This window comes from Prionailurus viverrinus, chromosome B2 (assembly GCF_022837055.1).
Source record: "Prionailurus viverrinus isolate Anna chromosome B2, UM_Priviv_1.0, whole genome shotgun sequence".
Classification (NCBI taxonomy): Eukaryota; Metazoa; Chordata; class Mammalia; order Carnivora; family Felidae; genus Prionailurus; species Prionailurus viverrinus.
Genome location: NC_062565.1, coordinates 37812635 through 37838751, shown reverse-complemented (window position 1 = coordinate 37838751; position 26117 = coordinate 37812635). Strand labels below are relative to the sequence as shown.

Genomic DNA, 26117 nt, shown 5'->3' with positions numbered 1-26117 from the left:
TTCAAAAAAAAAATCAACGCATCAATTGATTGTGATAGGAGAGTGGAATCTGAGGAGCTGTAGGCAAATCTAGTAGGTGGGAGGTACTGAAGCCAGCCATAATGTGTTATGGACTGCGTGGGATTTGAAGAAGCAGAGCAGGCCATTTAGGGGATTAATGTTAAGGGAAAGAAGAAAATTAGGTTAGCATTTTGAAGGGAAGGAAGAATCAACGAAATAATTGGTGACAGAGAGACTTTTGCACGTGTAGCTCAAGTTTTCCCACACCACAGCAGCCTGAAATGAAATGGCTCACATTTGGCTCTTACCCTTACTTCTTATTCTGGGGTCCCCAGACCCCTGAGAATATTCTCTTCATTAATTTTAAGGGCCCATAGAAAGCATTTCACATTGGCACACCACAAAAACTTCTCCCCCCACCCATATCATGGCAGCTGTTTCCTCTCCTCCTGCTCTGGCCTCTTTGGTGCCATTTGCTGCCCAAGTCAAGTGAGAATGCCTTACCTTTATCCTCTGGACTTCATGCCCACAAGGCCAATGCAGATGTCTCTATTGTTTCTTGAAGCTGCTATCTCCTACTTCTGGTGTGGCTTCTGTGTACTGTGAAAGGGCAGGTTCTGGTGCCACTACCACCATGTTGATATCCTGGGACCCCAGAAATTTTAATGGCACCCCTATTATTTAACATTTGTAGCAATAAAAAACACAGAAAAGACATGCTTGCCAAAACTGCAGAATCACACCATAATCTTAATCTTGCAAACATTTATTTAATGCAAAACACTAGACACTGTGCCAACTGCTGGGGATAAATAGATGAATTGCAAATAAAATGTGTTGGAAGACTATCCAAATTAAAAGAACTGAGCAATGGTTAAAACAAACAAAATTAAATGTGATAGAAATAAATGTAAAGTTCTGCTCTTAGTATTATGAAGTCAAAGTCCTAAAAGTTATCCGGATTGGAAGGGAAGAAGGAAAACTATCTTTATTCATAGATAAAATGTCTTATATATAGAAAATGGTAAAACATTCACTAAAAATAAATAAATAAATAATAATAAAGACTATTAGAACTAATAGAGTTCATTAAGGCTACAGGGTACAAGATTATGTACAAAATTCAAATTGTATTTCTATACACTTTGCAATGGACAACTGAAAAAAAAAAGAAACTAATGCATCAACCAGAATAAAATACTTGGGAATAAATTTAACAAAAAAACCCTGCAAAACCTATACTCTGAAGACTACAAAACATTGTTTAAAGAAATTAAAGATTTAAATAAATGGAAAGGTAGCCTGTATTTATGAATCAGAAGACTTAATACTGTTAAAATGGTTAATACTCGCTGGACTGATCTTCAGAAGCAATTCAATCTCTATTAGAATCCCAGCTGGCTTCTTTGTAGAAATGACAAGCTCATCCTAAAATTCAAAGGGAATACAAGGGATGAAGTTAGCCAAAACAATCTTTAAAAAGAAAAACAAAGCTGGGAGAACTCACATTTCCCAATTTCAAAACTTACTACAATGCAACAGTGATCAGGGCAGTGTGGTACTGCCATAAAGATAGACATATAGACCAATGGAATACAATTAAAAGTCCAGAAATAAACCCATGTAACTCTGGTCAATTGATTTTCAACAAGGATGTTGAGACCATTAAATGGGGGGAGGGGGGCATAGTCTTTTCAACAAATGGCACTGGCACAAGTGAATTCCAAAGAATTAAGTTAGAACTCTACCTCACACCATATTGAAAATTAGCTCATAATGGATCAAAGAACTAAAATTACAAAATACTTAAAAGAAAACATAGGGATAAATCTCCATGACCTTGGATTTGGCAATGGTTTGGGGGATATGACATGAAAAACATAAGCAGAAAAAGAGAAACCAGATAAACTGGACTTCAGCCAGCATTCAAAACTTTTGTGCTTGAAAGGATACCATCAAGAAAGTGAAAAGATAATGTGCAAAATGGGAGAAAATATTTGCAAATAATATATCTGATAAGGGTATGTTATCCAAAATGGAAAAGGAATACCTTAACTCAAGAATAAAGAGTCAAATAACTCTGAGCAATGGATTTGAATAAACATTTCTCTAAAGATGATCCATAAGTGACCAATAGGTAGATCAGAAGATACTCAATATCATTAGTCATCAGAGAAAAGCAAATCAAAACCACAATGAGATACCATATCACATCCCCTACGACAGTTTTTCTCCAAAAAGTCAAGTGTTGGAGAGGATGTGGAGGAATTGGAACTCTGGTATATTGCTGGTGGAAATGTAAAATGGAGCATTCACTTTGGAAAACAGTCTTGCAGTTCCTCAAAAAAGTAAACATAAGTGCCACATGACCCAGAAATTCCATTCCCAGGTATATACCCAAAGGAATTGAAAACGTATGTTCACACAAAAACTTGCACACAAATGTTCATAGCATCATTCTTCCCAATAGCTGAAAGGTGGAAACAACCCAAATGTCCATCAGTTGATCAATATATAAACAAATTATGCTCTATCCATACAATGGAATATTATTTTTAAAAGCATGAATTAGTGACACATGCTACTATGTGGATGAGCCTGGAAAACATTATGCTCAGTGAAAGATGCCAGTCACAAAAGACCACACATGATTCTATTTATATGACATGTCCAAAATAGGCAAATCTATAAAGACAGAAAGTAGATTAGTGGTAGCCTAGCTCCAGAGGGTTGGGGGAGACCAAGAAGTAATAACTAAAGGGCAGAGCGTTTCTTCTGGGCGTCATGGAAATGTTCTAAAATTAATTGTGGCAATTGTTGCACAGCTGTGAATATACCAAAACCTATTGGATTGTATACTTTAAGTGGGTGAATTTTATGCTATGTGAATTATATCTCAATAAAGCTATTTTAAACACACAAACAAAAAGAAAATGGCAAAACTAGAAGTATCAGGAGTATCAGGAGAAACAGCTCCCTGTGTAGAAGGGCCAGGGATCTCAATTGGCTGCTAGCTTTATGTGAATCAGCAGGATCATGAGATGGCTGCCAACACAGTCAATGTGATCCTGAGCACATAAAGAGAGGCAGTGTCCAAAACATGGTAGTAGTGACATTCTCATACATTGGATTACCTTGGTTGGGTTGCCTCTGACATGGCAGGTTCATTCTGGACACCCCATTCTTGAAGGTTGTTAATGAACATGCCCACAAGTGGGAGCTCATGGGGATAAATGGCAAACCTGTGTTCCTAGGTCTTCCAGTGTCTAAGGCAGAAAGACTTAATAAAGTAATGATAAGAAAGGATGGTGACAATTACAGGGGAAGGAAGTCTAAAGAGAGTAGTTAATATGGGGGGAAAAAGGAGAAATATGCTGTCCTCAAATATGTGGAGGAATAACAAATGAAAAGGGTAAGACTTACCTTATGCCAATTCAGTTTTTAAAATGTGGGGCATGTACCACATAGAAGGCAGCCTTCCATAAAGCATAGTCCTGGGAAAAATCCATGAACAAAGGGTTCTCTGATCAGAAAGTTTGAGAGATGCTAAATAGCCTACCTTTGCCTTTAAAGAGCCATAGTGTGCATTAATTTACTCAAGGTCTCTCTGGGAAGTCTCCCCCATACAACTGTTTTGTTTAACCCATCATTTTCCAGGCTTGTTTGATCACTGCACTGCCCCACCCCTTTTATTTGCATAAAGCCTTTAGCATAGCAGAGATTCACTGCTCCTTGCAGTTGATAAGGTTTCTACATGCCCCTTGAACTGGTTAAGTATTAATTCTAAGTATACTCTGAAAAGTGAAGGGTATATAGTGTAACCCCTAACTAGTCACTTAAAAAACTATACAAAAAAATATAATTAAAAATTGAATTAATTAATTAAGATGGAATTCTAAAAACACTCAAATAAATTAAAAGAAGATGGGAAAGGGAAGAGACAATGAATAACAGAGAGAACAAACAGAAAACAAGTAAGACAATGGTATACCTAAATATAAACACACCAATAGTTACATTGAATATAAACAGTCCAAACATACCAATTAAAAGGGAGAATCTGGCAAAATTGATTTAAAAAAAAAAAGATCCAAGCACATGCTATTTGCAAGAACTCTAACTTAAATATAATGATATAAATGAAGGATGCAAACACTAACCAAAAGAAATCTTGCATGGCTCTATTAAATTCAGACAGAGTGTACTACAAAGCAAGGAAATTACTTAGAATTAATTACCAATATAAAGAGGAACATGACATAGGATAAAAGGGCCAATCCACCAAGAAGTCCTAGCAGTCCTGAATGTGTATGTGTTAAAAACAGAACTTCAAAATACATGAAGCAAAAACTGAAGGGAGAACTGGACAAATTCACAGTTATAGCTGGAGATATCAATACTCTTCTCTCAGTAATCAATAGAACAAATAAACTTAAAATTAACAGGGATATAGAAGAACTGAACAGCTAGATCAACCAACCAGATGTAATTGGCATTTACAGAATACTCTATAAATAGTAGAACATACATTGTTTTCAGGTGTGCATGAAGCATTCACCAAGACAGACCATAGTCTAGATTATAAAACAAACATTAACAAATTTAAAACAATTGAAAAAAAAATGACATATGTTCCCTTACAATAATGGAATTAAACTTGAAGGCAATAGTAGAAACCTAATGGAAAATTTCTGGAAACTTGGAAATTAAACAATACATTTTCCCCAAAACCCCTATGAATCAGAAAGAAAGTCTCGAGAGAAATTGGAAACATTTTCAGCTGATGGAAAATGAAAATAAACCAAATCAAAATCTGTGGGTTGCAGTTGAAGCAGTAGTTAGGAGGAAATTTATAGCATTAAACACATATATTGGCCCCCCCCATCAAAAAAAAAAAAGCTCTAAATCAACCACCTTAGCTACCACTTTAAGAAACTAGAAAGAGCAAAATAATTCAAAAGCAAAAGGAAGGAAATAATAAAGATAAGACCAAAAATCAATGAAAAGAGAAAAACAATTAAGAAAACCAATCAATGAAACTAAAACTGGTTCTTTGAAAACATCAATAACATTGATAAACATCTAGCTAGATTGACAAAGAAATAAATACACATATAGCCAATAACAAGCATGAAAGAGGGATATCATTACATTCATTGAAAGGATAAGGGACTGTTGCAAACAATCTATACAAATTTTACAATTTAGATAAAATGGACAAATTTTACAATTAGATAAATTGGACAAATTTTTTGAAAGACACAAACTACTAAAACTGACTCAAGGAGAATTAGGTAACCTAAATGCTACTATATCTATTTTAAAAATTGAATTCATAGTTGAAAGTATTCCAAAAATAGAAATTTCCTAGCCCGGGTAGTTTCACTCTAGAATTCTGCCCAACATTTACAAAAATAAATAATACCAATTCCATACTATCTTTTCCAAAAAAACAGGAAGGAACATTCCCAACACATTTTATGAGGACAGTATTATCTTGATACCAAATCAAATGAAGACCTCACAAGAAAACTATAGACTAATATCCTCTATAAAAATACATTAAAAATACTAGCATATTGAGGCACCTGGGTGGGTCAGTCAGTTAAGCATCTGACTCTTGATCTCAGCTCAGGTCTTGATCTCAGGGTCATGAGTTCAAGCCCCATATTAGGTTCTGTTCTGGGCATGGAGCCTATTAGAAAAAAAACCAAACAAACGGCTAGCATATTGAATCCAGCAATATATAAAAAGAATAATGCACCAGTCGCTCTGGAAAACAGTGTGAAGGTTCCTCAAAAAATTAAAAATAGATCTACCCTATGACCCAGCAATAGCACTGCTAAGAATTTACCCAAAGGATACAGGAGTGCTGATGCATAGGGGCACTTGTACTCCAATGTTTATAGCAGCACTCTCAACAATAGCCAAATTATGGAAAGAGCCTAAATGTCTATCATCGGATGAATGGATAAAGAAATTGTGGTTTATATATACAATTGAATACTACTTGGCAATGAGAAAGAATGAAATCTGGCCACTTGTAGCAATGTGGATGAAACTGGAGAGTATTATGCTAAGTGACATAAGTCAGGCCGAGAGACAGATACCATATGTTTTCACTCTTATGTGGATCCTGAGAAACTTAACAGAAGACCATGGGGAGGGGAAGAGGAAAAAAAAGTTAGAGAGGGAGGGAGGCAAACCATAAGAGACTCTTAAATACTGAGAATAAACTGAGGGTTGATGGGTGGTGGGAGGGAGGGGAAAGTGGGTGATGGGCATTGAGGAGGGCACCTGTTGGGATGAGCACTGGGTGTTGTATGGAAACCAATTTGTCAATAAATTTCATATAAATAAATAAATAAAATACTAAAATAAAAATAAAATATACAGAACAATATTTTATATTATGTATATACCTATATAGTAAAAGTACAAAAATATAGATAAGCATGATCAAAAAAAAAAGCACCACAGCTAAATGAGGTTTACCTCAGGAAAACAATTCTGGGTCAGTATTCAAAAATCAGCCAATACAAGTGACCATATTAACAGGGTAAGGAAGAAAAACACATGATCATACCAATTGAAGCAGAAAAATATTTGGTAAAATTTCACATTCATTCACAACAAAAACTCTAGTGAACTAGAAGGGAGCTTCCTCAACCTGATGAAGGGCAGCTATTAAAAACTCACAGCTAACATCACACTTACTGGATGGTGGATGACTTAATGCTTTCCTCTCTAAAATAGGAAACAATTGAAATTATTAACTCTTACTACTCCTATTTAACACAATGCCAGAAGTTCTAGCCAGTGCAATATATAAAAGGCACAGAGGGGCACCTCGGTGGCTCAGGTCGTGATCTCCCAAATCGTGAGTTGTGAGCCCCACATCGGGTTTGCACTGACAGCGCAGAGCCTGCTTTGGATTCTCTGTCTCCCTCTCTCTCCCTCTCTCTCTCTCTCTCTCTGCGCCTCCCCAATTCATGCTATCTCACTCTCAAAAATAAATGAACATTTAAAAAAAAATTTTAGAGGCAGAGAATTTGAAAAGAAGTAATGAAACTGTCCCTATTTACACATGATATATTTGTCTATTCAGAGAATTCCAAGAATCTATAAGAATTCCTAGAAGCAATAAAGGAGTTTAGCAAGGTTCCATGATATAAGGTCCATACACAAAAGTTAATCATACTTTACATACTAATAATGAACAATTGACAAACAAAACTAAATATTTATCATTTTGTACTTTTATATATCAGATAGTTATATAACATATATACTAATTAATACATAATTTAAAGTAGTTCAAAAATAAAGAAATAGGTATAAACCTAATAAAGCATATGGAAGATTTCCATGCCAAAAGCTACCAAGCTCTAATGAAAGGAATAAAAAAGGACCCAAGTAAATGGAGACATGCTGTGTACATAAATTATAAGAATCAATATAGAAAAGATGTCAGTTCTCTCTAACTGATCATTAGATTTAATATAATTCTGATCAAACCCAAACAGAACTGTTTGTAGTTATAGAGCTGGTGATTCCAAAATGTATATGAAAAGGCAATGGAATTAGAACTGTCAGAACAATTTTATAAAAGAATAATGCTGGAGGACTCGCACCACCCAATTTTAAGACTTACTAGAAGCTGCTGTGGTCAAGACAGTTCTGACATTGGCAAAAAGTTGGACATGCAGATCAGTGGAACAGGTTAGAAAGTACAAAAACTGACCCCACACACTGATGGTCCATTGACTTTCAATAAAGGTGCTAACATAACAGGGAAGAATCATCTTTTTAACAACTGATATTAGTACAATCGGACATCTGCATGCACAACAAAAGCCTGTTCTTATACCATATACAAAATTTAAGTCAAAATAGATGAGAGATCCAAGTGTAAAATGTAAAACAATAAAATTTTGGAAGAAAACATTAGAGGAGCTCTTCGTGGCCAGGATTCTTGGGTACCACACCAAAAGTACAGTCCACTGAAGAAAACCAGCGATAAATTGCACTTGTCACCATTAAAACTTTTGCTCCGTGAAATACGTTATTAGGAGAATGAAAAAACAAGTGGCAGACTGGAAGAAAATATTTTCAAATACCATCTCTGACAAAGAACTTGGATTCAGCATATAATAAATAAATAAATAAGTATAAACTCGCAAAAGTCAATACTTAGAAAACAAACAGCTCACTTATTTAAAAAAAAAAAGAAGAAGGGGTAATGGCGGGGGGGGGGTCCAAGTTTCTGGTGAACAGACACTTCACTCAAGAGCACATACAAATGGCAAGAGAGCACATACAAAGATGTTCCACATGATTAGCCAGTAGAGAAATGTAATTTAAAACAATGCTGGGGCGCCTGGGTGGCTCAGTCGGTTAAGCATCTGACTCTTGATTTTGGCCCAGGTCATGATCGTTCAGTCGTGAGATCGAGTCCCACGTCAGGCTCTGCACTAAGCATGGAGCCTGCTTAAGATTCCCTCTCCCCACTCTGCCCCTCACTGACTCACGCTCTCTTGAAGAAAAAAAAATGAAAAAGATTTAAAAAAATCAATACTGAGCTATCACTACATCCCTATTATAATAGCTTAAACAATTTTTTTTTCTAAACTGACAGTACCAAATGCTAGCAAGGGTGTGGAGCATCTGGAACCCAGATATTACTAGTGAGGATGCAAAATGGTACAGACACTTGGGAAAACAATTGGCAGTTTCTTATAAAGTTAAGCATAGACATATCGTACAACCCAGTATTTAGCCTAGAGAAATGAAAATTTATGTTAACCCAAAAGCTTATAGATGTTTATAGCAGTTCTCTTCTTTTTTTTTTTTTTTTTTTTACGTTTATTTATTTTTGAGACAGAGAGAGACAGAGATGAACGGGGGAGGGTCAGAGAGAGGGAGACACAGAATCTGAAACAGGCTCCAGGCTCTGAGCTGTCAGCACAGAGCCCGACGCGGGACTCGAACTCAAGGACCACGAGATCGTGACCTGGCTGAAGTCGGATGCTTAACCGACTGCGCCACCCAGGCGCCCCAATAGCAGTTCTCTTCTTAATGGCCAACAGTGAGAAATAACCCAAGTGTCCGTCAACAAGTGAATGGATAAACTGTGTACATACAACGGAATACTACTGGGCAATAAAAAGAACAAATTGCTGACACATATAACCACACACAAAACCACAGAGGCATTGTAAGGAGTAAAAGAAGCCAGTCTCATAAAGCTTTATAGTCTCTTACTCCATTTATATGACATTCTGAGAAAGGCAAAACTATAGTCATGGCAAGCAGGGGTGGAGGAGGGTATGACTCCAACAGGGCAGGATGAGGGGACTTTGGGGGGCACAGAACTTGGGGGAATCTTGATTGAGATAATGGTTACGCAAATCTGTATATGTGTTAAATCTCATAGAACAGCCCAGTAATACACACACACACACACACACACACACACCCAAGTCAATTTTATACTATATTAATTTAATATAAAAATAAAATTAAAAAATAAGGGGCACCAGGGTAGCTCAGTGGGTTAAGCATCCAACTGTTGATTTTAGCTCAGGTCATGATTTCATAGTTTGTGGGACTGAGCCCTGTGTCGGGTAATGCACTGACAGTGTGGGGCCTGCTTGGGATTCTCTGTCTTCCTCTTTCTCTGCCTCTCCCTGGCTCGCACACATGTGCATACTTTTTCTAAAAATAAAGCCACCTGGGTGACTCGGTTAAATGTCCTGAACTTGTGTTCAGGTCATGATCTCACAGTACATGAGTTTGAGCCCCGCGTCGGGCTCTGTGCCGACAGCTCAGAGCCTGGAATCTGCTTTGTATTCCATGTCTCCCTCTCTCTCTGCCCCTCCCCCACCCTCTCTCTCTCTCTCTCTCTCTCTCTCAAAAATAAATAAACATTAAAAATAAATAATAAACATAAATAAATAATAATAAAATAAAAGTATGAGTCCACCAAAGAAAGAAGACAGGAGGCAATATAAACAGTGTACCTCAGCTATAATTTTGAAATGAATCTTATGCAGAGAACAGAATTATTTTTTTTTTAATTTCTAGAGAAAGGGTGCCTGAGGCAATTGTGTGTGGGTTGAGGATACAGGGTTGGTGAACTATTCAGGCTGAACAGAGTAACAGTCTTTACCACAGTTTTTCCTGAGTTTGGGCAGTTTGGCATTAGAAGTGAGAGAGGAGGACACTGAGGACTTCTCTGATCAGGAATATCAGTGGAAACCCTAGGTCCTGTGATTGATTTATTTGACAATGGTCGTGCATCTGTGAAGTTCAAGGCTGTGTGGGGGGCACACAAATCCCAAGAGTCCCAGCCTTATAAGCTTTGGGGTGCTTATAGAACAGCTGAGAAGTAGGACAAAGAAGACTCCTATGGTTGAGCCCTGGGGCTACTGTGTCGAGCCCCATAAAATACCACACGGTGAGGGCTTCTCAGCCTGGCTCTGTTGGTGGAGTAGCAGGTGACCACAAATGAGTGTCCTGTGAAAGATTGGGAGACATCTTATCAGAGATAATCATCTAGAAACAATTTCTCCTTGTATGCTCAACCCAGCAAATTCTGTGGGTTTCTTAAACACGTGTCAGGAGATTTTTTGGTCTCTGTCTCACTTAAAGTCAGTTTGCTTATTTTTTAGTAGTTCTGCACATAGCAGCATTTCATGGAGCACTGCCCCCTACCCACCCCGCAGCCAGACATGTCTTTCCCTGACTTCCTACATAGCTGCCAGTTTCTATTGGGCATAGCACAGAGTGAGTAAAACAGGCCCAGGGACCCAGGCCGAGGAGGATGCATTGTTTGTGTTGTTCTAAGGTGAGTCCTCAAAATGGCTCGAGTCCCTCATGCCCCCAGATGGAGCCCACCTCTGCTGGGGAAGTGGCATTTACCCCCATGGCAGCATGTCACTGCCTTCCTTCCACTGTATCACGTGAAAGCTGATCTCCCAGGAAAAGCGTTAAGGAGCTTCTGTTGTCAGAGCTTCATTTCCAAGGTGTCCCCCGAAAAGGGAAACAGAGGCAGCAAGAGAGATAGTAACTTACCCCAGCATGCAGAATGGGAGCCAAGGTTCTGGCAGTCTGGTTTCTATTAAAATATGGTCAGTAGAAAGCTAGTAGCTGCTACAGGCATTCCTATCTGCTAGGTCAGAAAATCTAGCCCCCATAATACTAGCCAGGCCTATAAGAAATCAGGCAGCAGACTGGCTGGAATATTTAATTTCTTCTGCCTCTCTCTCTCTCTGCTGGCTTGGTTGCCAGAGAATTAAGCTCTATTTTTAAGAGACTACATTAGCCGTAGGAGGTACTGATCTTTCTCAGACAAGGAGGCTGAAGAACAAGAAATACAGGATAGGGCAGATGCTGTCAGAGCCTCACCCTTGAGTACTATATGTGTGCACACTAGCATGTAGAGTGGGCTAGTTGCAGGGAATTAACACCTCTCCCTGCCCCAGGAGTCCTCAACTGATGTCTATTGGAAGTTGGTGTATATACACCCCACCTCCCTCACCCCAAGGGGCACAACTTGGAGGTGTTGTCCTCCACTGTCCCCAGAGGTGCCCAGTGCCATTGAACTGGACTTTGGCCACAGTGACTGCTGGGTTGCCATTGCCCCCCTTACTGGCTGCTTTCTCTCCCTGTCTCACTTCCCCACCTTCTTATCAGTTTGTCCAGGGATCACTTCCCAAATAAGCTCCTTGTCCTGGAAGATGCCACATTAAGATAGGGTGTCACCACAACTGAAATGGCACAGGGAATATGGAGAACACTGTGAGCGGGGTTATGCAGGCTGGATCTGAGAGGGCTGAAGTGGGTTGGGAAACTGCAGGAAGCCCTGAGGCCCCTTTGAGAGCTTCCTAGATGTCACCATCAGTATTGACAATGTCACACTGATAGGAATCAGGGGTGCTCTGTTTGTATCTGTAGCTGTCACTTTCTTGCTGTATATGCAAGATCTTAACTCACCCATCATTCATCTATTGTATTAGCACAGTTGATGATTTCCTGAGATCCAGGTAAAAACTACCAATTCCAGGAAACGCCCCCTCCTTGTTAAAATAACAGCCCCCAAAGGATCATTCACACCAGTCTGCTAACACGTAATTCTGCAGAAAACAGATCTTTGCAATTCTGTGGTACAGAAAATTATTACCTCAAGCATATCGTCTGCAACAGACAGCATTCTAAGGCCCAGAGTGAAGTTCTCACCAAAAACTGCATGTCACATGTATTCACTCTTCATTGACACCCTGGACTATGAGGAGAAAAGATTATAAATATTCATCACCATGAAGAAGGAGTCAGATCTGTTTCCAGTGACAGATCAGCATCAAAATCCTTTTATAGGAACCTGAGTGGATTCACAAGCTTCTTCCCCACAGCCCTGCTCCCCCTCCTTGCCACACTCACACAAGTTCTGCAAAGCAAGAACTATTTCAAGTTGAGGCCTTATGGGATAAGGAACAATCCTTGGATTCCTCTGTTAATTCCTTGGGCTTCTAGGGCCTCCCAATGCTGACCAAATGTAGATCAGGTATGTTTGTTTTGGACCCCACAAAGCTTGGCCAGCGTGGCCAGCATAAAGCCGTCTGCAAAATATTAGCTTTTGATATTTTTTTAACTTTTTTTTTTTTTTTTTTGAGAAAGAGAGTGAGGACTGGGAGGGGCATAGGGAGAAGAAGAGAGAGAATCCCAAGCAGGCTCCATGCTGAGCATGTGGGACTCAGTCCTACAACCGTGAGGTTATAACCTGAAGCAAAATCAAGAGTTGGACGCTTAACCAACTGAGCTACCCAGACACCCCATTTGATACTTTTAAGAAGGGCAAAAAAGAACAAATTTAACCAGATCTCATTTCTTGAGAAATTTGGGAGTTCGGATTGGCATCAGTTAGGAATAGACTCATCCAGGCTATGTTTGAAAGATGCTTTCCTTTTCCAGTTGCAAGGCCTTCTTACCTCTCACGTGCCCCTAAAGGCCCTCCATTCTTGTTCTTGGACTGGGGACAGCATCAGAGGAAGATCCTCCCAGTGAGTCTCACATGTGTATCCTTGGCCTCACCAGCCAGTGACAGCCAAACACGGCTGGTTCTCTGTTTTTATTCCCAGATTATTATGGCTGAAGTCCCTACTGGCTTTCCTGATAAAAATTAGTCCATTCATCTCAAAACAAGTCCCCAGACTGATCCTGAGAGGATCCCCAAGGACGGCCTCTTAGATGCTCTGTCATCCGTACATGCCTAGGATCCCTCATTTTCCCTGGCTTCCTCATCTTTGTCCACACTGCAGAGGCTACCATATGCTGGGCCTGCTGTCCATTGATGGTGGCATTGCTTGCAGCCACTGCTCCAGCCCCAGGGATCCTGCTTCCCTGGCTGCCACATTTGACTAGGCCAGGCGGACTTTTCTAAGAACTTACCAAAGGCTCGGGCTAATGGAAATGCCTGTGGGAGAATAGCTAACTGCTACTTCTGGAAGTGGAGCTCTCGGAGGGCTTTCACCCGGTGGCTCTGGGCCTCAGCCAGGCATTCCAAGGCCTGCTTCGGTCTCCAGGTCCAACGTCCCCTTTATATATTCACTCTCTCTAAGTCCACTGTCTGAACTCTTAGCGCTGACAAATAGTTCACAGCACTTTGTTTTCCCAAACTCTGGGCTATTCAGTCTTAAATGACACAAGCAAGTCGCTAGTCTGGGTAGGCTGCACCCGGTGACCAGCTCTTTGCCAGTCCTTTCTCAATGGGGATGCCATTGGCCTGTTGAGTTGGAGAGTTCTTTATTGTGCAGGACCACATGCAGCTCACTAAATACCAGTAGTGTCTTTCCCGTGTTTTGATGATTACCCTTCAGTACCTAAATGAGAAATTTCATTTATGTGCAAGGTGAAGACCAGACTAGACCTGCACATTTATGCCACTCTGGTCTGTCTTGCTTGAAAAGCACTAGAACAAGTTCTTGAACAGGAACATGCACCCGTGCCATCTGTACTAGGCTTCTCCAGAGACAGAGAGCCAATAGTGTGTGTGTGTGTGTGTGTGTGTGTGTGTGTGGAGAGAGAGAGAGAGAGAGAGAGAGAGAGAGAAAGAAAGAACTGATTCATTTAAGGAACTTACTCATGTAATTGTAGAGGATGGCAAGTGCAAATTCTGCAGGCTAAGTCTATAGCTGGAGACCCAGGGAAGAGTTGAGTTACAACATCAACTTAACTGGATAAGACCCATCCACATGATGGGCAGTAGTAGTCTGCTTTATTTAAAATTGGCTGATATAAATGTTAATCACATGTAAATGTAACATCCACACTGGTATTTGACCAAACATCTGGACACCATACCTCAGCCAAGTTGACCCATAGAATTAACCATCATACCATCTAAGCACAAATCCTAGATTTAGGGAAAAGAAATTCTCAAGATGCACGGGCACATAGCTCTGCTAGAAAAAATACAGCCAGTGTGTGTTTCTGAACACAGAACACCTAACTCTTATGCTGAAACACCTGCATTTGGGTTATCTCGTTTTTAGAGCTTCTTCAAGAAGAGTGGAACTTAGCCTTATATATATGGACCTCAAGTGGTCCACTAAATGATTAGATTATCTCAAACACAGCTGTTTGCCTTGATGATAATATCTAGACTCTTCTGTAGGAGGCAGAATCTGTTCCTAATTCTGAAAATTCTAATCTCCCTAAGTTCAAAGAATGTGAAGGTCTGCTGTCCTGGCCCCTGTTAGGCCCCCAGAGCAGCTGATGATCAACACACTCCATGAGCTGAACAGAAAGCAGCTTCTGCCGTAATGAGAGTTCTCAACAATTGCTGTGCCCTAGGACATATGCTGTCTAATTTGTAGAGTACAGTTGTCCATCCATCCCCAGCCCTGAGGGACCCGAACATCCCTGTGATAAGAAAATCCACAATTAAGTATTAAACCTTTATATGAAAAAACTAAATTAAGTTTGCAAGTCAACCTCTGACAGGCCCTACAAATATTTGTATATTCACCAGAACAAAGCACTAAAGCCAAGAAGATGCTAAAGAACATACAACAGCATCTAATTAATCTTCAGTTTGTCATAATGAGTTGTGTATATTTAACTTCCACTTACCATTCCTTAATATGCTGAAATTTTTTCAGGAACTCTTGTCCCAAAAGTTTCAACATGAAGCTTGTAAGTTATTTTTATCTTTGCATTTTATGGCAATTCCGTCTCTTTGTCCACTTTTCTTCTGAGTGTTCACTGCCTGATCTTACCACTTGGGAGTAGTTGACTCTCCAGAGACACAGCACCAAAACCTGTGCCATCAGCCCTGCTTACACACGTTCCAACTCCCCAATCCCCTCCACCCTGCTCCTTCTGATGAATGAAGAAGGTGCTTCTCAGGCTGTATGTACTTCCCCCTTCAACTGGCTTCATCTCTCCCAGGGCTTCATTGCAGAAACCTCCCTTCCAGTTTTGCTATCTACTTTGCCTCCTTCTGATCCTAACTCCCTGGATTTCCTTATTCTCCACTTCTCCCCCCAAAATGAGCAGCAGGGATGAAAATTCTTACAGAAATAGAGCCACACATACTAGCATTTCATATAGGCAGAACTCACTTTCAGGGAGGGGAAACCATATTCTCCCTGAACCATGTCATTTCCGTAAAGCATCCTCTGCAAAATGGTCAGCAAGTCTTTGCCTCTCTCTTTCTTCCCCTCTCCTCTTCGATAATATGTAGCCATAACAGAAACAAAAAGAGAAGAAGTCCTGGAGCACCTGGGTGGCTCATTCAGTTAAGCATCTGACTTTGACTCAGGTTATGATCTCACAGTTTGTGGGTTTCAGCCCCATGTAGGACTCTGTGCTGACAGCTCAGAGCCTGGAGCCTGCTTCACATTCTGTATCTCCTTCCTTTCTGCCCTTCCCCACCCTTCTCTCTCTCAAAAATAAACATTAAAAACTTTTTTTAATAAAAAAAAAGAGAAAAGAGTTCTAGTGCTATTTTCTGGAAGAAAAAAAAAACAATAAAAAGATGAGGGTAGTAATCATCCCAGGCCCTGAAAACAGAGGACTATTACTATCAGCATTTCAAGCAAGCTTATTAAAAAGTCATTTACTTCCAATTACAGAAATCAATCATATTTGACTATATAAAGGAATATGAAAGACCCAGCTACTAATGAAAGTAATGGTGAATTTGAGGGTAATGATCAGAAGGCAGAGGTTTTGTATGTGGGGTCCCACATTTGTAAAATGTTTTTATGTTTAAATCCATCTAAAAACTAGATACACTGCCAAATCAAACATCTTAGTGCCTGGGGTTTACTTTACACCCTTTAAGTGAGCTCTGCCCCCTACCTCCATGGTTCATGAGGGGCTAGTACAAACTAGCCTCCAGTGTGAGCTAGGGGCACTGGGAAGAAGTAGACTATGCCTGACCCACCCACACTGGAGCAGAGGAGCCTGAATGTGCCCAGGTTCCTCTGGGAGTGTCCCCTGTGCTACCTCTGGAGCTTCAGGATAAAAACCAGAGGCCATGCTGTATGGACCCTCCCTGTGCCCCCGAGAGCAGCCCTAGAAACCAGAGCCACGTCTTCAAATGGAAAAAAGGATTGTGGTCTATAGTTACTCCTCCAGGGCGGGTCTTGAAAGCTGGTTATATCCTTCCCTTGCTGAGATAAGACTTTCCAAGCATCTAAAGTAACATCTTTTGAATGGATGCCAACACAATCATGAGCCCTCAGCTCCCTGAGATGGTTAGTATTTAACAATTCATGCTGGTTGCTGAGCTGAAAATTTTCCTTGTGCTTACCTACTTGCACATTTATTTGAGCTTTTAACAAATGCGCTAATTTACTTAATTCTCTGAATATGTTTATGGAATATTATCACATACTGGAATAGTGATATCAATAAACTCCTTAGCTTAATTAAGTGTATATAATAGCCAAATGCCTAAGCTTCAGACAGAATGTGCTAATCTCCTATGATTATTATGATTACTTGGGTAGCTGGAATGAATATCCCATAGGAAAAGAATCAGGTCTCCCAGACATGGTATAATTTGGTCATTTTTTATAAATGAGAGCATTCCCCCAAAATGTGATCATCATGTACTGTCCTGGTGATAAGAAAGGAGCTGTCTTGAAGCCCAGACTGCTGTCTGGTGTTTTCATCCCAAGCTGAAATGCTCATCAATTATGGGGCACATCCTCCTTTGCAAGATAGGGCCAAGGTGACGGGGTGCTCTTGAGAAAATCCCAGTGGGGAAAATCAAGGCAAGTTACCATGTGTTTTTCTTGAAATTATTGATATTAAGAATGAGCTATGTTTTTCCTCTCTCTGCAACTTAATAATGTTACCAAGGGGAAGAAAAGTCTTGAAATCTGGAGAATTGAAATGTCATGTTGGAACGAGAAGGCTTAAAAACATTTGCCCGGCATTTAGACCATTCATGGCCTCCCACTCAGTGCCCCGTCACTGAACCTTTCTCTTTGGGGAATCCAGGAAAGGACCCATCTTCCCTGTTCCAAGGGAGGGCTGAGGGCTTCTCAGGGGCCTCCCCCAGCCCAGGCTGGTGGAGATCCCTTGGTTTACTGCAGCAACCAAAGGCTTCCTTGACTTGGGAAGGGCTGGGCTTCCTCTGACTGTCCATCTTCTGCTCTTACCTTTCTTGTATGTGGTCCAGGATGATAACAGAGGACTGACAAGTAAGCTGGGATTCCTCATCACCCCCTGTCCTGGCACTGGGACCCGGGCTGTGAACATTTTCAGTCAGCACCCATGACAGATGACATCACTGTGCAGCAGGGACCCAAACACGGTTGTCAGCATGCTGTAGTAACATCCTGTTCCCTCTCAAGGAAGCAAATTGCAGTGGGTTTTTAAATTTTAATTTCTTTTTATAAATATACACAGACTTTTATATAAATCATAAATCATACGTACCCTTCTTTTTTCCTCTTGTTGGCTCCTGCCTCCCCTACCCAGTTCATTCTCCATCCTCCGGTAACCCATCCTAACAGCTTTGTGGGTGTCCGTCCACATGACCTCCATGCTCATATGGCCACACACACGCATGTGTGCACACAGTTATATACACATGTATGTAAGGCTCTTGCCATTGTTTGACCACAGGATCATTTACGCCCTTTGTTCCCCATTGTCTTCTTTGCTTGCTTTTTCTCCTTTTCTGCTCTATTGAATTATTAAAATCTTGGCATTCCCTCCCTGCAGCCCTCCTGCTGCCTTTTTTTTTGATCCTCTATTGATTTGGCTGTTATAGTATGTATGTATTTTTGTTCTTCTAGAGTTAAAAAGTAACTATAACAATGCCTGTAGTTATTCCAGATATACCCTCCACCCACCCACATCCAGGGCTATAGCTTGTTTTAACTCCCCCATTGAACATCCTCTCACCTTATCTCCATCGTGTTATTGTTGCTTAAAGTTTCAGTTTTCACACAACACACGCGTGCGCACACACACACGCACACAGTTTTCATGGTCAGTGGTTAAGTATTTTTCCTTAAATATTTAGTACTTTTTATATTCATCACTGTTCCTTTCTCCTACGTATTTCTCTGTATTAATTTTTCTTCTTGCTGATCATCATAATAACTTTCTACACTTACACAGTTCTTATATATCCTAGGCACTCTTCTGAGCACATTGCGTATGTGACCTAATTCACTCCTCACAGCAGATACCAGTACTATCCCTGTTTCGTAGAGGAGGAAACTGAAGCACACGGCCACTCAGTAGCTAGCACGACAGTGCCCAGTAGGTAGCCCAGCTGGTATGCCAACTAGGGCACCTGGCTCCAGAGTCCATATACTCCATGCTTGGTTGCCTCTCACTTGACTCCCTTTTGGGGAGCAGTCATCTGTGAGTGGTAAATGCTCTTAATCCTCTTATGACAGAAAATGTCTTTGGTGTGCCCTCATCAAGGAATGAATGTTGGACTGTGTGTAAAATTCAGGTTGACAGTTTACTTCCCTCCATTGTCCCCATCACCCCTTGCTGTGGTTGAGACGTGGGCTGTTGTCTAAGGAATTCTGCCACAGGTCCACTGGCAGCTGGGAACAGTGGCTCTTCTTCACCGAAGGTCAGCACTTGCACTGTGATGTGTCCAGGGTGGGTCTGTCTTCATTTGCACCGCTCCGTGTTCAGAGTGCACCTGCAACCCTCTGGCTCACATCTTTCTTCAGTTCTGGAAAAACACACCTGGGGTCTCCTTCAATGCTGCCCCTTTACCATGCCCCCTTCCCTCCTTCTAGAACTCTCCTCAGACACCTGGTGATGCTTGTCCGTCTCCCCTCTGGGACTTTTAACTCCCTTTTCCCATTTCCTGTCTTGCTCTCCATTCCATGTTTGGGGTGGGTTTGGGGTGTCTTTTTCCATATTATCTTTCCAATCACGAATTCACCTTTAAAATTGTCCTGCTTGGGGTTTATCCCCTTGTTCCCTCTATTGTTTTTGGTTGTTTATGTCATGCCTCTATCTTTCATCTCAAAACGTCTTTCCACTCCACCTTTCTTATTCATACCTATTTGTTGTATGATTTCTTACTCTTTTTTAAAGAAAACTTAAGCTGTCATCAGTCTCCTGGAGTATGCTCAACATACTTATTTTGAAGTCTGTCTTGGAAGTGCTGAGTGGCACCATCATTATGGAGGCAGCACCTCAAATTAATACAGATCAGCTGAAAGCTGGCAGGGGGGTTCTCTTGCAGACGTGCGAGATTCCGTGTTCCAGCGCGGCCATCACAGCACCGTTTGTGTTAGTGGGAGTGGGAGGCAATCTCGTTGTTCTCCCCTCGGGGAAGGGAAGTTAAAAGGTTGGAGTACACACTCTGCAATGTACGTAGTAGTTAGAAACTGAGGACTAGATGCGCATACAGCAACGTGGGTGGATGTCAAAAACACAGTACCGATAAATCAGTACGAAAGAGAATGAGATCTGTAGCACAATATTACTTTCATAGCTTAAAAATTGCACAGAAAACTTGAACACAAATTGTAATGGCCACCTATTAGAGGCATAGGGGGATCGGAATTAGGGATGGGGCATAAGGCACGGAGATAAACACACATGTACACACGTATGTAGATACACATGTGCATACCTACGCATACATACATACGTACATACGTACATGCAGGGCTTTGCTCATACTGACAAGATAATATGTTGTAATCTAAAGAGTAAGACTAATTCAGCCCTTTGTGGGTGTGCATTAATAAATGTCTGTATCTGTCTCTCCAGAAAATTACTTTCATCTGTAATGAATTCATGTTCCAGCTATTAATTTTACTATCGTTTTTAGCATTAGATTTATTCATACATTTTGGCATTTTTGTGGGCAGGTCCATTTTTAATGAAACACATTTGATTTCTTTCTCTTTCTGTCCCTTTGTGCTCATCCCTCTCTGTCTCACAGACCCTCAAGCCCCCTCCCCCCGCCGAGTCTGGAAGACAATTCGGAGTCACTGCTCCACAGGGATACTGGGATGTGGCCCATCTGGTCAGAGCGTCAGTGGGCAGCTTGGTGTAGCAACGGAGAGAGGCTGAATGTGTTCCTTTCTTCCTCCATGGGCTTGCAGTAGGAAGGGAACCACAGCCCTAGGCAGCACCTAGGAGCACTCTGTTTTCCTCGGTCCCCTTGCAGCCACAGGTGTGGGGGCAGGGGATCCTCACCCCACCCTGCAGCTTCAGTCTGTGTCTTGCCCTTTTAGTCATCTTCCTGCTTCTGGACCTGGAGCCCTGCCAGCTAAAAGCCCAGACTCCACTTACCATTTTGCATTTCTGGCCCACTTCTGGTCTTCAGAGATCTCTCTTGAAATCTAATCTAGCAAAGTCTTATTAGTCTCCTGTTTGATTTTATTCCCCATTGCTATGCCTCAGTCGATTTTCAAATTATACAAACAAGTTTAGATACAACCTGATGAAATAGATATTAGCAAGGAGGAGATGCCTGCACTTGATTTGAAGGCTTCAAAGGATTTACATAGTCCTGTTTGTTGGAAATTCATCTAAGGATTAAACACATAATTTGTGCTAGGCCCATTAATTTTACAAATAGCCTTACAAACAGTCTTTAGGGAATCTAACCTTTTGGTAATCACAGTCCCCTGTGTTAGAGTACAAAGAAATCGGCATCCCACGCCACAGCTGAAATCAACACTCTGAATTCAGACGCACTTACTAGACCTTCCCCCTCAAAAAGGCCCCTCAGTCAGGCAACATAATTCTGTGTATTCTCCCCTCACCCCAATCCTGCTACTGAAGTTTGTTTTGTTTTTACCCAGATGTTATATAGTAGTATAGTCAAGTAGAAGAACAGATTTTTACTTAGGTCCAGAGCCCCTAATGGGGCTCCTGGGTGGCTCAGTCGGTTAAGTACCTAACTCTTGATTTCAGCTCAGATCATGATCTCAGGGTTTGTGAGTTCGAGCCCTGCATCGGGCTCTGCACTGACAGCATGGAGCCTACTTGGGATTCTCTCTCCCCACTTCTCTCTACCTCTCCCCCACTTGTGCTTGATCTCTCTCTCTCTCTCTCTCTCTCTCAAAATAAATAAACATTAAAAAAAATAATGACTGAGGATCCTGCCAGTAGCCTCCCCCCGCCCAGCCCTACTTCTCCACTCAAACCCTCCCTTCCAAATCCCTGCCCCAAACGAGCTATGCCTGGCCTTCTCCTCCCTGTTGCCCCCACGGTTCTCTTTGCCTGCAATCCTTTCCCATCCCCACCTTAACACCTCTGCCCCCTTAAGGATCCACCCAAGGCTCACCTGTGGTGATGATGCCTTTCCTAATGCCACTAACCTGCCTTTCCTCCTCTAAATTTACATCCACCATTGATTTGACATTTTGCCACTTGCCCTTCAGGCTGGCATCTTATGAATATAGTATCCTTTCCATATGTCTGAAAGTGCTTTCGTCCCTAAAACTAGTCTGGCATGTCACATAGGTTGATACGTTATCCCTTCATCCTCCCGAGAGCCTTGAGATATGGTAAAACAGATATTATCCCAGTTGTTCTATTACAACCCATTTTTCAAATGATAAAATTGAGGCTTAGAGATGTTACATAACCTAACAGGAACCTACTTCCTACTAGAAGTAGCAGAGTTGGGATTTGAACCTAACTCTATGTATCTACAAGATTGTAATTAATCTTCCAGTTTAACCAAAATGGCAAAGAGGTTTGCTTCATCTGGAGTCCAACTCCCAGTGACTGGAGATAGCTGTGCAAAGTGCTGTGCTGAAGAGCCAGACCCAGGCTCAGCGGGAAAGCAAACCATCCATGAGGGAAGAGCAAGATCTGCCATGAGAATCCGAAGTAGGCTCCAGGCTCCGAGCTGTCAGCACAGAGCACCACGCGGGGCTCAACCCACGGACCATGAGATCATGCCTGGGCCAAAGTCGGACACTTACCCGACTGAGCCACCCAGGCGCCCCTCGTGCTGGCTTCCTTGAACTAGAAGAGACTTCTTAACTAGTTTGTGTATTCCACAGCACTTAGTGCTTAATATAGTGTGTGAGCGATAAATATTTACCATTTGATAGTGATGTCAGCATCCTCAGTAAAGCACCGCATCACAGAAACTGCACGAGCAGCCTGCAGACGGCCATACTGGGAAAGTCAGAAGTGAAGAGCTCTGCTCTGGACCAGCTACACAGCTTTCACTTGGCAACCAAGTTCAAACTAACCAGCATGCAAAATAAAATGTGAATTTTAAGGAAAATGGTTCTATCCAAAAGATGATAACTGTAAAAAAAAAAAAAAAGTGTTGCTTCTGCATGATGCTAATACTTTTCATATGAACTACTTGGTACAGAAAAACCATACACCATGCTGCCCTGCACGTGGTGGTTTCTAAGGTAATGTGTCTCCTCTGGAGCTCCCCACGTTGCAGGCTCCAGGTACCCCACCACACCCCTGCTAACATCCCCACTCTGGCGATCAATGAACCAGAAAGAGAGAGAAGGTGTTTGTGGCCTCTGTTGTAAATTATTGGAGACAAGATTACTAATTACCACCATGTTCCTACAAGCGGAGCCTTCCCTCCTTCTCCTCCCACCGCCCCCCTGCCCCCCACCACTGCCGCCCCAGCTTCCTCCCTGACCATCTCCTGCCTCAGGCTGGGAGTTCTCTGTTTCTGTTTCATCTCTTTTCCATACTTCGGCATGAAGATGTGTCCAGGAACCCAGGCCAAAACCAGCAAATTTATCACCATGCTAATGACAGCAAGCTGCATGCTGAGTGAATTCTGCAATCCCCCTCAACTCCTTCTTTTGCCAAAACCTGCGGAAATGCAAGATCCAGTCGATTCCAGAGACTGTTATCTTCACATGAAGAATGACTCTGTTAGAAAATGCAATTAGGTATCAGCCATAAGGCTATTTTTAGAAGCTTGTTTGGGAAGATCTCAAAAACAAAAATCGCCATGTGGTAGGTGATGTTAACCATTCCACCCAAATTGAGCATCGCTACATACATTTAAAACCTACCTTTATCAATATGTAGCATTATCAAGGGGATGGCTCATTGTTCTGGGAGTAGACATTTCTGTTTGTGGAGGTTACAGAACTGACAGTCCTCAGTGGCAAATCCTCCTCTTTATTTACATGAGCAACTGTTCCCAGGCTGGAAGCTATGGAAGATCCTTAACCCTGTCATTGCAAAATAGCTTCCCCTGGGTTTGGGGAAGGGAGCCCGTCATTCCAATGGGAGCAGGGGAAGTCGTGACATAGGAGGCTGAGCACTTACAGGGGTGAGGCGTGAAGTTAGGAGCATGTCGTTGAGAAGGTACGTCATTGGGTAGGCCCGTGGTCAAGGAGACAAGATGGCAGGAGTCTCATTGGGGAGGTAGTTTCCCAAAGAGGAATGCGACCCAGTGTGCCCTCCAAAGCAGCAAGACACTGTCCAGTCTCCCCAGGAAGGAGGTAGCCAGACACGGAAGGCACTCGTGGAGTAAGTCACCTGCGCCAGATACCCAGGCCAGAGTCTGGGCACCACAGCAGCATGAAAAGGCTCTTAATGACCTACTCCAAGTCTAGAGCTGTTTTTAGGTGGTATGTTGTATTTGTCACAGTTGTGCCTCCTTTTATTTGAGGAATGCATGTGCTATGTCTCAGCCCAGCACCACCCCTGTGCTCCCAACTCCTCTCCCCTGCTGATGTGGACAGTAAACGTCATGTTGCTCAGAGTGGGGACAAGATCCCATCTGTGGCTGTGGCTGGCCTGGGTTTCAGGTCATTTTCCTGCTAGCACCAGGCTGGTCTGGTTCTCACCCTAGAGCCATATTTGCACTTCTCCACCTCCCGCTCAACACATTCCCTAAATTCTTCCCCTCTCCCACTTGGAATTAGGGTGCAGTCACTGCTTATGCCCAATCCTTGGCTTCCTATCTGGGCACAATCCTCTCCATTGGGGACACATGGAAACCAAGGCACAGACTTGCTCTATGACACACCTGGAGACAGTGGTCTCCAAGAGGAGCTGAAGGAACTGATGACATTGAACGTAGAGAGGACAAGTCCAAGTGGAGAAATCATGGCCTCCTCAGTTCCTCACTGCCAGTGAGAGAGGACCCCTCCTCTATGCTGTCCCAGAGAGCTGACCACGTCCAAATCTGGAAGGTAGAGGGAAGCAGGTGTCAATATCACATCAGTAATTCCTTCTATACAATTTAATCAGTGGGACAGCCTGGATACATACAAGTCATACAAGTAGAAGGGATTCCTGAATTGGGTGCGATGTTGAAGTGAATGACCTCTGCTGTCCCTCCCAGTCATAACATTCTAGAAGTGCCCTTAATCTTCCAATGAGTGATGGGGTCTCCTGTGACTGCTTCATCATCTACTCATCTTTTGAAAACTTTGAGGTATTGAATATATTCTACATGAAGAAAGGAATACATTAGACAAGGGAGCGGTGAAGTTCCCAGGCCTTCTCAGAGTCCACAGTGGCCTGATCACATCTCCCAAATGGGACATGTAATGCAGACAGCACTGACATTTTAACAAGTGTGCTGAGCCCTTGGATATAAACAAACTCCCAGGCGGATGCTTCACCCCTCTTTCCAGCACGAAGTCATAGAATTGCAGTAGACATGGAGGAACCCTGGAGGTCACTTTGCCCCAACTCCTACCCAGGGCAAGAGTTCTTGCTTTAATGCCCCATAGATTGTCATCTAGCCTCTGCTAGAGCACTGTCAGGAAGGGACCCACTGCTCTGCCAGGAAATGTAGTCCAGTTTGAGACAACTTAATCCACATTGAGACAGTCTTCATTGTGAACTTCATTGTGAACTTTATTGAGCCCCTAGTCTGTTTTTATTCAACTTGACTTCTCCCCTCAAGAGTAGGACAAAAATAAATCTGTTTTGTTGTCCAAATGACAATTCAGATTTTTTTTTAAGTTTATTTTTTTTTTTTATTTTGAGAGGAAGAGAGAGAGAGAGAGCAGGGGAGGAGCAGAGAGGGAGAGAATCCTAAGCAGGCTCTGTGCTGTCAATACAGAGCCTCAAGTGGGACTCAATCTCATGGTTCTTGAGATCATGACCTTAGCCAAAATGAAGAGTCGGACACTCAACCAGCTGAGCCACCCAGGTGCCCCAGTGTCCAGATTCTTAAAGACAGTCATGATCTCTGATGCTCCTCTCCCTCCAAGTCTTTTCTTCTCAATCTAAACATCTCAGATGGCCTTGAGTATTTCTCATATGCCATGGTTTTAGATCCTTCACCATCCTAAACAGAATTTTCTGTAAATATTTTCTAACATTCCTTATGAAGAGTAACCCCTAGAACAAATACCAAATGTGGTCTGACCACTACAAAGTACATATGCAGAGTATACCACTATCACGTCTCTTCAACTACACACTATACCTTTAATAATGCAGTGTGGAATAACATATGTCTCATACCCAATTATCAATTGCTGTGTTCCTATTAAGGTTATCATCCACTAAATACACCATCTTTTTTACTTGACACAATTTCATACAGCATCAAAGAAAAAAAAGTAGATTTATTTTTTTAATGAAATTTATTGTCAAATTGGTTTTACAACACCCAGTGCTCATCCCAACAGATGCCC

At 41.8% G+C, this 26117-nt stretch overlaps 1 protein-coding gene across 5 annotated transcripts in view; it reads left to right on the top strand.

Annotated features, from left to right (window-relative positions):
* KIF6 (kinesin family member 6) overlaps nt 1-26117 on the top strand; it is a 386512-nt gene that overhangs the window by 314541 nt on the left and 45854 nt on the right. The gene's annotated exons all lie outside the window — the stretch shown is intronic.